Source organism: Pleurodeles waltl, chromosome 4_2, assembly GCF_031143425.1.
Source record: "Pleurodeles waltl isolate 20211129_DDA chromosome 4_2, aPleWal1.hap1.20221129, whole genome shotgun sequence".
Taxonomy (NCBI): domain Eukaryota; kingdom Metazoa; phylum Chordata; class Amphibia; order Caudata; family Salamandridae; genus Pleurodeles; species Pleurodeles waltl.
Genome location: NC_090443.1, coordinates 421,940,108 through 421,953,320, shown reverse-complemented (window position 1 = coordinate 421,953,320; position 13,213 = coordinate 421,940,108). Strand labels below are relative to the sequence as shown.

Here is a 13,213-nt window from a genome sequence, read left to right as displayed (position 1 = left end):
ATTCACTACCACACCCAGACACGCACACCCATGCAGACACTCTCACACTCAGAGATACTCTTACACCCTCTCTCTCATTGAGATAGTGACTGCAACACTCATTCTCACACCAAGACCTGGACTCTCACACTTACTCTCACATCCTGACTTTCTCAGACCCACTCTCACACCCATGCTTATAGTTAGGTAGTAAATTAAAAAGAAAACGGAAATCCACTGGAAAAAACAAAGGTTACAGGGACGTTATGGTTAGCGTTCGAAATGTACTTGCACAAAAACAAAGAAATTCATCTGTTATAGTTAGAGTTATCAGTAACTATAACTCGTGTCCTAAGGTGACTATAACTCACGTCCTTGCAATGCACTGTTAATTACCCCACAAATTACAGCACTCATGACATCTTTGATAACATCACTAATCATATCAATGTAACACTTGCAGTAATTTTTTTATTGAAAAAACTGCATGGCAAGGGTGCGAGTATATATATATATATATATATATACACATATATACACACACACACACACACACACACACACACACATATACATACACACATTTATACACACCTACATTAACTGATTAGCATGTAGATCTTTCCATAGTCCACTGAGTACAAAGCTCATGTTACGATGTTTACTCCGGCACCTATATTATTATTATTATGATATAATGAGAACAATCCCCGTCACAATTTAACACTTTCAATTCAATTTAATTTAGAGTCAGGACCATCAGACAAATAACAACTTCACTACAAAACATTCACCACCAAATCCTTGTTACCCAAACAATGCTCACTTTTATCTCTTGAAGGGCAGCAAGCTGAGCACAGATTAACAGCTTTAACCGCCAGCAGCACCAAAGGAAGCAAGATACAGAAGGCAGTGGTCTTCTTGGTCAGCACACTCAAACGTATTCCCAAGGGCCCATCTAGTTGAACATTTGACTTCAGCAAATGGCAGGGCCCACTGCGCCTCTAACATCTTTACAAAGTTCAGGCGCTTAGCCGTAGTGTCAAAGATACTTGCACTACAGGTGATTTAATGGCAACCTTCTCAACACATAATTGCTAAGTAAGTTTACCCAAAGTCTTGTGAAACCAAACATTACTCAGCACAAGTGAGAACAACAAGCAAGCTCTCTGTCACTGTTTGCTGTCACTGCCTGTAGTTCTTCTCCGCCACATCAACGTGCTGCTCAGCGATCTCTTTCTGAGGAGCGCTTCAGAAGCTGTGGCCAACTGCAACATCTATGAAAACCCATTGAGTAAGCCCCTGCCCCAGAAGCCACGGCACAGCAGGAACCGAAAACTCAACAGTCTTTTCTGACCTGTTTTCTTTCAACCGTGTGCTCCATTTAGTTGTATCTGTGAAGCAAGTGTATTGGTCACAAGCATAAAAAGAAGCCTCTCTGGGCAAGTACTGTTGAAAAGAAAGGGGAAAAGGATGTTTTTCCTAATGCCTACATTGGAACATATAACTGTAATAGACAAGGAACGTCAAAGTCCATATACTAAAAAATCCGCACAAACACCGGCTTTCGCTATATTACACGTGGAAGCATAAACACAGTGCCTATTAATGTTCAGATTCATACACAAGAAACCCGAATACCCATGCAGCATAACACGTTGGCATTTGAATATTAAATTAAGCCAGGCAAGTCGTGGGGCCATGAAGCAAGGCAGAGCACGATTCCTAATGTGCGAGGCAATCCAAGGCGTGCTAGAACTCAATACTGGCAAACATGACATTTACGACATGGAACAATTGTATTTAATAAAACACCCACGTGCGTACCATTCGGCATTACATATCATAAAAAAGTAATAAATATCGAACGTTTCTCCTTATTTATAGAAGAGGGAAGCCCAGATGTCTAAAAGGTGCACCACTGATTTACACGGAGTAATGCGCGTTAGATATGGTTCCAATGTAAAGAGAAAATGAAGGGCATCCGTTGGTATTCTTTACATTTAACTGCAAAGTTTTTTATAATATAAGTATGTAAAATTTACTGTAAAGGAAAAATAACTGTGCATCACTATATTTAAACCACGACAGCTTAAATTACTTACACCCAAAAAAATCTGCATTTTTTTTTACTTATCACATCATTTGTTAAGAATCCATGCAATTAGAGTTGTCTTTACGTAGCGTAGAATTCACACGCCCCTGTTTGCAAAAACATGGACATCAGCGAAATAGAGGGTACGTCGGACCACATATATGGTTTCATTATTGCCCCACCCCAGGAAACCGCACGCCCTCCATAGTGACATGCCAGCCACTACAGTCGGCTCCTGGGGATAACGGGCTCCTGTAAACACCTGCTGATTTCAGCACCCCGGCCGTTTAAACGCCTGAAATAGGATCTTGGCACAGCGCCCGCACACTTCCTCGCCGCTAATGTGAATGGAGAAGGCATAATTATGTATACGGCGTCGAGGGTGTGCTTAGCATTGCAAGGTCGGCTACGAATACATCACAGAACAATACGGATCACGGTTACTTTGACTAGACGCCTGGCAGGTGTGGGGAGATCCCCGGCGCAGCTTCGAAAGCGAGCCGACCGCGTGGGTATTCCAGACGCAGACGGAGCACACCCCAATAGGCACCCAGAGCACAGCCTTTGCCTCGGGTGACCTGCCCAGGATGATGTGGGCTTGCGAGTCGCGATGAGCAGCCAGAGAAAGGCATAAAGTCCACCATCAACCACAGCGGGGGGCTGTGAGGGTGCAAGTAGTCTTCAGATCTCAGAATGGCTGGGCTTGGAAGATCTGAAGGGAGGAAGGCTACAGCAAGGATGAAAGGGGGAAGACGAGGAGCATTCTCCTCGCATCCATATTTCCACACCCAGCCGGCCCGAAGGTACCAGGACAGCAGCATCCTGATTCGCTGCTCCAAGCACCCACGACTGTGCAATGGTGAAGAATATCTGGGACACGGATACAGCGCGCGATTTCGTTGCCACCCTGATAATCGTCCCAGGACCCCCGCCTCCCACCATTATCTTTCACCTGTGTATATTTATCTGCATCCCAGTTCCAGGCCTCCAGGACATCCTTCCATATAACCATGCAATTATCCCACTATAGAGCGACCTTGCAGAAGAACTGTTTTAAAGGAAATCACACTTCACTGATAACCAAGGTAAAGGATATAACAGTAAGAGCAGTCACCCATTCTGAATCCTGCATTCAAGTGCCCCGCTGCAGGTCAGCCACGCTGCCTCATACACTCCTTATTCCATGTTGAGTTATTCCCTTCCCGTCAATCTCCACACATTTTGTGTCTCGCATATTGCCAACACTGATATTTCGCAAGCACATGCTAAGAGATATTCAATGTCTTTCTAACACACCGAGGTCTTACGCACCCCAAGTTTCCGTAATCGTCAATGGCTGCTCCCAACATGTGACAGTAAAGTAATGTGCCTCGTGTACATCATTGTTTATATCACAATATATTCTCACATCTTAAAGATTTACTGTCATGACCTCCAAATACATCCTTTACAGCCAACGTGTCCACCACATCCCAATGAATATGTTAAACCCCCAAATTACCCAAACCTTAAGTCCCTCCATCTCTTTTACTTAAATGCTTCATTTGCGCCACATGGTTTTCCTCACACTAGACATTAACCACATCGTAACAACTTAATGCATCCATCACACCCAGCAAAGTTACCTGACCTTCGTATAACACCTCAAAGTGTCTATGGTCCACGACCCATTGTTTCCTACATCGTCGCTTTGCACATCCCCGATTCCCTCAAATCCTGATTTGGAGAATATCTCCTTTGCAACCACAATTGTCTTCATTTTTTTGTTTTTCTCTTAACCATCGCTTATCCTCCCTACCAGAGACGCCTGACAGCAACCCCATTGTTACATTTGCAAATAATTTCCTTGCATCCCAATAGTTTCAAACACATTCCTGGTAAACTCATTCATTCCAATCCTGAGCACACTGCTACCAAAGTAATTCTTGCAGATCCCGATAGCTTCAATATTTAATTCATAACCTCACTGTACCCGGAAGCCTATCACCCTTGGACCCCGATGTTTTCGTCACCATTTCCGTTCAGTGCACCTCCCCACTGTTTCCCTCGCCTCTCCAATGTTTCATATGACACCTACATGCTAACAATTCAATGTGTTTCGCACACCTTATTTACTGTGTAAGACACGCAATTTCTATCATATCCATCCTCTAATTGCACCCCAATTACTCCGTTCCCTCACGTGTGCTCTACCAACTTAAAAATGTCACAAATTCTCCCGTTTCCAACCGAGTATCTCCGTCCCGGCAGTCCAAAGGCCGAGCACCCCATACCCAAGATGGCACTCCCTACTCAAATGGGACGCGGGCAACTTATCCACCCCCTATGCATCACTGGGTTGGTTTATCTTATATATCCCCTACTTCCCCATGCACTTATTTTTTTTTGGGGGGGGGCGCAATGAACGAAAGCACCCTTTATGACTCCTGGAGTTGTCTCAGCAGTGCCTTTACATTACTCGGTGGGGCTCTTTCCCTCAGCACCCAGTCCCGCATCACCTTCAGCGGTAAGATTAGCTCCATGGCAGTTTTTATTATCACTCAGGCGACAGAGGAAGGTTATCTACCACCATCAATCTGTCGGGAATTCGCCAGCCTCCACTACCATCGAGTTATTTTATTCCCCACCCCCTCATCAATCATATGAAGGTGTCCTGGCGCCTCTTTCCTTCACTCCCAGACAGGTATCCTCCACACTGTCGTCCCTCTTTTCATCCGGAGATCTTTAAAGCTCCCCATGGCACCAGGGAAGTGTCCTGTGTATACCGTACCTCATCTCCATCATTCTTGAGGCTTATCATCTAGTCCATCTCCACCACGACTAGTGAAAGGGAGGGGTGCTGATGTCTGGCCTTCCTCCTTCACTCACTGATGGGGGCGGACTTCCAGACCGCCTCCCTCAATCTCTTCGTGGGGCTGCTCTCTTCCAATCCACCTGGGCGGCCTTCCCGAGGGGTGCTCACCTACAGCCTCTCCCATTCCATTTAGTGGGAGTGGGGGCGTGTTCTTGGGCCCACCTCTTCACTCCAGGCAAGCCCCTTCTCTACACCCCCCCCCCCCCCCCCCCAAAAAAAAAAATCACTCTTTGCCCCAAAGCGGAGCTCTCTGCCAGCTCTCTTTCATCTCTCTGGGAGGGGGGTGCAATCATGACCCATTTCTCTCCCTAAGAAGGTGGCTGGTCTTCAGTCCACCCTCTCTGTCGGTGGGGGTGCTCACCTGCACCTTTAGGGTGCTTCCTCAGACCTCCCGCTGATCCTCGGTAGGGGTAGCCTGTGGCTCCAGAGGCCCCCTACCTCCCCTTGGCGGACACTCACCGGCTAGCTTCAAGCACTCCTCCTCCTCCTGCTGCGCCGCCGCAGCCCCGCGTACATTGTCCCCTCTCAGACCCCGTCCTCCCCCGGCCTAGCGCCCCCCGCCCTCCTCCTCCTGCAGCGCAGCTAGCTCCCGTGCAGGCCGTGACGTCACCAATTCGGCCCCTTAACTGCAGCCATCTTGCGAGTGGCGACGTTGATGCCGCAGGAAAGTATTGGTTGGCAGTAGCTGTAAGATGGCTACGTAACAGGTACTTGCTTTGGTTCATTCTCAAAGCTGTACTTTTGATGACGCAATTTCCCTGGTGATTGAGAACAGATAATAATGAAATTATTATAAAAGTAAGCGGTATTTAGGTTTCTATGAATCTTCACTGATTGCAATTAAGACTTTTTTAACGTGAGAAAGCCCGTGAGTGAGGAGTGTTTGCATGTTGTTGAGCGGGACTCTTCACACTTTATTTAACTAAGTAATGCCACTGAAACCAGTGCTTTAAATGGGAAAAAATAAGTCCAGGTACTCATGAACATGAGCTTGTAGTGTGGTGGGCGGGGCAAGGGGCGGGGCTAAGAGCAAGACAGGAGGATAAGTTATGATTTATATACCAGTTGCAGCACATACCAAGACACATGAGAAATGTGTTTAAATAAAACAAGTTAACTTGTTACACAAAATGAAAGCGAAACACAATTATATTTTAACATTTTGTTTTGTTTTGTAATATTTGCAGCTTTCTAATGCCATACTGTTATTTGCTGTCGTTTTGCACAATACTATATATTCTTGAGCAAACACACACACACAACGAAACAAGCAGACACGCACTCACAAAGCATTCCACACAGTCCTCCTTAAAGTGTCCCGATTCTCTCCCTCTTTCATTCGCTTTTCTCTCACAGAAGAACACATGCACACACACAGATGTAAGCAGACCCTCGTTCAAAAGACTCAGGAGGAATTAAAGCCATTTTAAACTTCTTTCCTCCCATAGCTTCTTAAATGTCGCTGTTAGCGGGGATCTCTCCATTCCTGTGTTTGCAGAAATGCATACAGTAGTATGAATGTGATTGACAGCACAGAGCCTGAATGGGCCCTGTTCTGTCAAACACAGCGTGATGGTGAAATGTAGGAGGCTGGACTGGCTTGTAGTGAGTACCAAGGGGTACTTACACCTTGCACCAGGCCCAGTTATCCCTTATTAGTGTATAGGGTGTCTAGCAGCTTAGGCTGCTAGATAATGGTAGCTTAGCAGAGCAGCTTAGGCTGAACTAGGAGACGAGTGAAGCTCCTACAGTACCACTAGTGTCATATGCACAATATCATAAGAAAACACAATACACAGATATACTAAAAATAAAGGTACTTTATTTTTATGACAATATGCCAAAGTATCTCAGTGAGTACCCTCAGTATGAGGATAGCAAATATACACAAGATATATGTACACAATACTAAAAATATGCAGTATAGTATTAGAAAACAGTGCAAACAATGTATAGTTACAATAGGATGCAATGGGGACACATAGGGATAGGGGCAACACAAACCATATACTCCAAAAGTGGAATGCGAACCACGAATGGACCCCAAACCTATGTGACCTTGTAGAGGGTCGCTGGGACTGTAAGAAAACAGTTAGGGTTAGAAAAATAGCCCACCCCAAGACCCTGAAAAGTGAGTGCAAAGTGCACTAAAGTTCCCCAAAGAGCACAGAAGTCGTGATAGGGGAATTCTGCAGGAAAGACACAAATCAGCAATGCAACAACGATGGATTTCCAAACGATGGTACCTGTGGAACAAGGGGACCAAGTCCAAAAGTCACAAGCAAGTCGGAGATGGGCAGATGCCCAGGAAATGCCAGCTGTGGGTGCAAAGAAGCTGCTACTGGACAGTAGAAGCTGAAGATTCTGCGGGAACGACAAGGGCTAGAGACTTCCCCTTTGGAGGATGGATGCCCCACGCCGTGGAGAGTCGTGCAGAAGTGTTTTCCTGAAGAAAGACCGCAAACAAGCCTTGCTAGCTGCAAGTCGTGCGGTTAGGGTTTTTGGATGCTGCTGTGGCCCAGGAGGGACCAGGATGTCGCCAATTGCGTCAGGGGACAGAGGGGGCGCCCAGCAAGACAAGGAGCCCCCTCAGAAGCAGGCAGCACCCGCAGAAGTGCCGGAACAGGCACTACGAAGTGGAGTGAAATGGTGCTCACCCGAAGTCGCACAAAGGAGTCCCACGTCGCCGGAGGACAACTTAGAAGGTCGTGCAATGCAGGTTAGAGTGCCGTGGACCCAGGCTTGGCTGTGCACAAAGGATTTCCGCCGGAAGTGCACAGAGGCCGGAGTAGCTGCAAAAGTCGCGGTTCCCAGCAATGCAGTCTGGCGTGGGGAGGCAAGGACTTACCTCCACCAAACTTGGACTGAAGAGTCACTGGACTGTGGGAGTCACTTGGACAGAGTTGCTGGATTCAAGGGACCTCGCTCGTTGTGCTGAGAGGAGACCCAGGGTACCAGTGATGCAGTTCTTTGGTGCCTGCGTTTGCAGGGGGACGATTCCGTCGACCCACGGGAGATTTCTTCGGAGCTTCTAGTGCAGAGAGGAGGCAGACTACCCCCACAGCATGCACCACCAGGAAAGCAGTCGAGAAGGCGGCCGGATCAGCGTTACAGAGTTGCAGTAGTCGTGTTCGCTACTTTGTTGCAGTTTTGCAGGCTTTCAGCGCGTTCAGCAGTCGATTCCTTGGCAGAAGGTGAAGAGAGAGATGCAGAGGAACTCGGATGAGCTCTTGCATTCGTTATCTAAGGAATTCCCAAAGACAGAGACCCTAAATAGCCAGAAAAGAGGGTTTGGCTACTTAGGAGAGAGGATAGGCTAGCAACACCTGAAGGAGCCTATCAGAAGGAGTCTCTGACGTCACCTGCTGGCACTGGCCACTCAGAGCAGTCCAGTGTGCCAGCAGCACCTCTGTTTCCAAGATGGCAGAGGTCTAGAGCACACTGGAGGAGCTCTGGGCACCTCCCAGGGGAGGTGCAGGTCAGGGGAGTGGTCACTCCTCTTTCCTTTGTCCAGTTTCGCGCCAGAGCAGGGCTGAGGGGGCCCTGAACCGGTGTAGACTGGCTTATGCAGAAATGGGCACCATCTGTGCCCATGAAAGCATTTCCAGAGGCTGGGGGAGGCTACTCCTCCCCAGCCCTAACACCATTTTCCAAAGGGAGAGGGTGTAACACCCTCTCTCTGAGGGAGTCCTTTGTTCTGCCCTCCTGGGCCAGGCCTGGCTGGACCCCAGGAGGGCAGAAACCTGTCTGAGGGGTTGGCAGCAGCTGCAGTGAAACCCCGGGAAAGGCAGTTTGGCAGTGCCAGGGTCTGTGCTAGAGACCCGTGGGATCATGGGATTGTGCCAACTATGCCAGGATGGTATAGAGGGGGCAATTCCATGATCATAGACATGTTACATGGCCATATTCGGAGTTACCATTGTGAAGCTACATATAGGTAGTGACCTATATGTAGTGCACGCGTGTAATGGTGTCCCCGCACTCACAAAGTCCGGGGAATTGGCCCTGAACAATGTGGGGGCACCTTGGCTAGTGCCAGGGTGCCCACACACTAAGTAACTTAGCACCCAACCTTTACCAGGTAAAGGTTAGACATATAGGTGACTTATAAGTTACTTAAGTGCAGTGTAAAATGGCTGTGAAATAACGTGGACATTATTTCACTCAGGCTGCAGTGGCAGGCCTGTGTAAGAATTGTCAGAGTTCCCTATGGGTGGCAAAAGAAATGCTGCAGCCCATAGGGATCTCCTGGAACCCCAATACCCTGGGTACCTCAGTACCATATACTAGGGAATTATAAGGGTGTTCCAGTATGCCAATGTAAATTGGTAAAATTGGTCACTAGCCTGTTAGTGACAATTTGAAAGAAATGAGAGAGCATAACCACTGAGGTTCTGATTAGCAGAGCCTCAGTGAGACAGTTAGTCATAACACAGGTAACACATTCAGGCACACTTATGAGCACTGGGGCCCTGGCTGGCAGGGTCCCAGTGACACATACAACTAAAACAACATATATACAGTGAAAAATGGGGGTAACACGCCAGGCAAGATGGTACTTCCCTACAGTGAATACCTGGACATTAGGCAGATAATTCCTGCTGAATAGCTCAGCGGGGTGGGCCCAGGGCTAAAGCAGCACCTTAGCTGTCAGAGACAGGTTCAACTCTGACAGCCTAGTGCTCAGCAGCACTGGCAGCTAATGAGACTACCTTTCATGAGTACCAGTACTCTACTTGGCAGCAGAGAAGTGCCGGTACTCAGAGTGAGAAAAATAAGAAGTGCCGGTACTCAGTACCTGTGAGTACTGGCCCATTTAAAGCACTGACTGAAACTCTCGGTTCTGTGTTAGAGCGATGAAATATACATTAACTTCCAAACTCAGGTCCACCTATTTGATTCGACCATTGGTGCTACATGTACAATGGATGTGGATCGAAAATTATAATAGCTAAATAGCTACCACATAATGACACGCACGTGCAAATGTAATTACTAGGTTTGCAGCGTGGTCTCTTTTTGCAGAATCTTAAAAACAAATAACTTGTATTTTTGTCTTGGAAAGGATGCAACTCTAGAAACGACGCATGCATGGCGATGTTTGGGCTGACTGACGTCTCGACTTATATGTGTACATGCATGATGATGCATGTTCTCAGAGGCGTCATTGCTCTTTTCTTTGCCACTAGTGAACTTCAGCAAAAGGCGTTATTTGTCTTTTTTTGCCGATTGTCTTTTTTTGTGCTACTGCTGAATAGCATCAACAGAAAGCACTGGCAACACCAGGTCTGCATTGCTAACTCTAGAAGGCAAGAACTATTATTGGCTTTGCCAGTGCTTCTTTGGCTACGGCATTTCTTACAGGCAGGACCCGTTTGAGGGACCAGAGGGCAAGCAGGGGTTACCTAGCTTCAACTGTGGTGGTTGGGGCCTTCCATTGCTGGTTTCTGGGATCCATCCTACAATAGCGCTGCAAACTAGGCCAAGTAATCCCTTCTGCACTTGGCTCTGAGGGTATCGAGGACGAGCATTCCAAGGCAAATCAAGGAGATCGTTTGGGGATAGGGAGTCTGAACTCAAAGTAATCAAACAATAGGCAGAATAAGTAAATATCCACCCAGTCATTTTCTTTACAAAAATGAGTACTTTATTCACACCAAACATAATACAGTACATAGAGGAAAAGTATAACTTTCAGGATACACACTTCGAAGTCTGTGAGATTTATTACACAGAGAAACAGAATGTTTTTGAATTAAGCAGAGGCAAGCTCACTTTGGTGAAGTACAACAGCTTTCCTGTACTGATGTGATCCATAGGTTTGTCAGTCATATTTGACTAATCAATTCTTGTATTGGGTTGTAGGTATTTTTAAAAGTCCCACCAAAGTCTGATTAGCCAACCTAAAATGTCAATGGGGCCTACTGATAAAATGCATTTTGTGGCATGTAAGAGTACTGCAGTGGTAGTACTGGTACTACAAAATACTTTTAAAAAAATGTATGTGCGGAGACTTGTGCTTCCCTTATCTTTTGTGTTGGGGGAGCTCTGCACACATAGGTATACGTTTCAGTAGTAAATGTGGTAGGGACACAGGAGAGTGGCTGGAAATGGGAAATACTTACTCTAAATTAGAGGGGTTTAGAGAAAGTTAAGAAGGGGATAATACAAACACACCCACAAAAGACTAATACCATGTTATTCAGAATTACACTTCTAAAGTTACTATAGCCCCAAAAGTATCAAAACAGATTGAGTTTTCCATAAACAAATTACAGCCCTTAACTTGGTGATCCTCAATAATAGGTACTAGTTGTAATGTTCGTAATTCCACACTTAAAAAGCTTAAATCACCAAAAAGCATTTTGTCACTAGGTTTCCATTTGAAACCACTGTCTTATTTTAATTTCCCGGGTCATGGTTTAATATTCTTAAATCAGTGTCCATTTTTATACTGTAATTTTGTGCAGCCACAGGGCAGTTAAGGAAAGAACTGCCTATCTGTAATCTAGCGATGTGTGATTCACAATATATTGCTAAAGTTAGATGGCAGTCTCAGAAGACAAGGCAGCTATCTTGGGGGTGGCCCTACTTAAACTGTACTCTAGAGCCAGTTGGGTGCTTGGCCTCAGTTGTACCCATCCGAGAAAATGTTCCTGCTTAGCACTTTGCGTGCCTAGGAGCCTTGAAGGCTTGCTGTGCTTTGGAAGTTCCCATAATTTGAGAACTCTTCGTCTTCTACGCCTGCCTTCATGCCTACAAGACAGTGCATCAAGTAAAGGTCACAGCACTAACTTTTTTTATTTTTCAGCAATGAATTACAAACCACATCAAGAGAGTTAACAAAGGAGATTCTTAAAATGTAAAATCGATTGAAGCAATTATTTTGTTTTGCAAAAAAGACAAGATATATGTCTGTTATAAAACCAGGGGGTGATTCGGTCCTTCTGAGAGTATAAAAATACAAAGGAACAAAGATACTACTTTGAACCATAAAAGAAAAACAAAACCTCCAAACAATCTGTGACAGTAACAGTTGTTTGGAGAGTTCACTTATTATTTATATTGGATTCAATTCAAGAAGTATGAAAATACGTTTTAGGTTGTCAGTCTAAAGAGCCACGTTGAAAGAATGTTGCTAAGTGCTCTGAATGTTGCTAAGTGCTCTGTTATAAAAATAAAACATTAGCTGGATAACATTTTAATTGCTGACCATGTTCTCTGTGTAGACTACTCTGGGAGACGACCCTTCAGAAGGAAGACCGCACATAAGTTGAATCCTTAAGCAGGCGTCTTTTCCTCTCCCATCTATACCCCTTCCACACACTCAAGGCAATTCGGTAACAAAGAGGTTGGTTATGCCTGCAGAGTGAGGGACTGGTGGGACCAGTATCACTCCTGCAGCAAGCACAGAATTACAGGTGAGTGGTTCTTGACAAAAAGCTAAGCCACAAAGTATTTGCTGCCTGAGTGACGAATCTATGCTCCAGTGATCAGGAAGATATTCATCAGATGTTTAGTGCTTTCAGTGATAGGTCCCCATATATGACTGATATGCCCAATTCATTGTCAGCCACTCAAATCAGAAAACTGTGCTTTTCATATTACTATAGTTGAAGTTCCAGGATTCTTTACAGCTCACTCAAGAATCAAAATGGTTGATCGTAAAGTTGAAGCAAACCTGAATTGCCCCATTCCCACTGAGGGACATGCAGAGTATTCTTGGTTTTACCATTTTTTATAGACCTTTTATTTTACGCTTTTCGTACATAGCATCCCCAAAAATGAATCGTTCTGGCTAGCCGAGTGAGGAACCATGTTGCTCTGCAGCAAGCACGGAACTTCAGGTGAGTCATTCTTGACAGGAACGTAATAGACAGACACCTTACAAAGAGAAAAGTGGTAGAAGGGAGAACACCTTTAGAATCCCTGGATAAAACACACTCCGAGTCCTGTGCAAGACGTTAGGAATGCCGAGGGGACAATTGTCTGTATTTAGGTAAAATAACATAGAAATTGGGGGAACAAAATGGGGTCTATGTTAATGAGACAACTCCGGATCCATGAAGTTAATCATATACACGAGGTGACTTAGGTACCAGATATGTGGTGTTATAGGAGGTGAGAAAACCTGTTCAATTCCTTTTTCTAATCACTGTACTGCAGTGGCTGGAAGACCCAGAGGAAGTGGAGGCATTTTTCTGGCCCTCCAGGATATCATCTCCACATAGGAACTGTGTAGAAGCAGTGGAGGCACCATTCACTAAGATAGACATCATAAGTAT

At 45.6% G+C, this 13,213-nt stretch overlaps 1 protein-coding gene across 8 annotated transcripts in view; it reads right to left on the bottom strand.

The window, feature by feature from the left end:
• Positions 1 to 5,508, bottom strand: part of WIZ (WIZ zinc finger) — a 688,842-nt gene extending 683,334 nt beyond the window's left edge. For all 8 annotated transcript variants that reach the window (XM_069231671.1, XM_069231676.1, XM_069231674.1 and 5 more), the window contains exon 1: positions 5,388 to 5,508. The gene's annotated coding sequence lies outside the window, so the exon portion shown is untranslated. The remainder of the gene's footprint in view (positions 1 to 5,387) is intronic.
• Between the last annotated feature and the right edge of the window lie 7,705 nt (positions 5,509 to 13,213).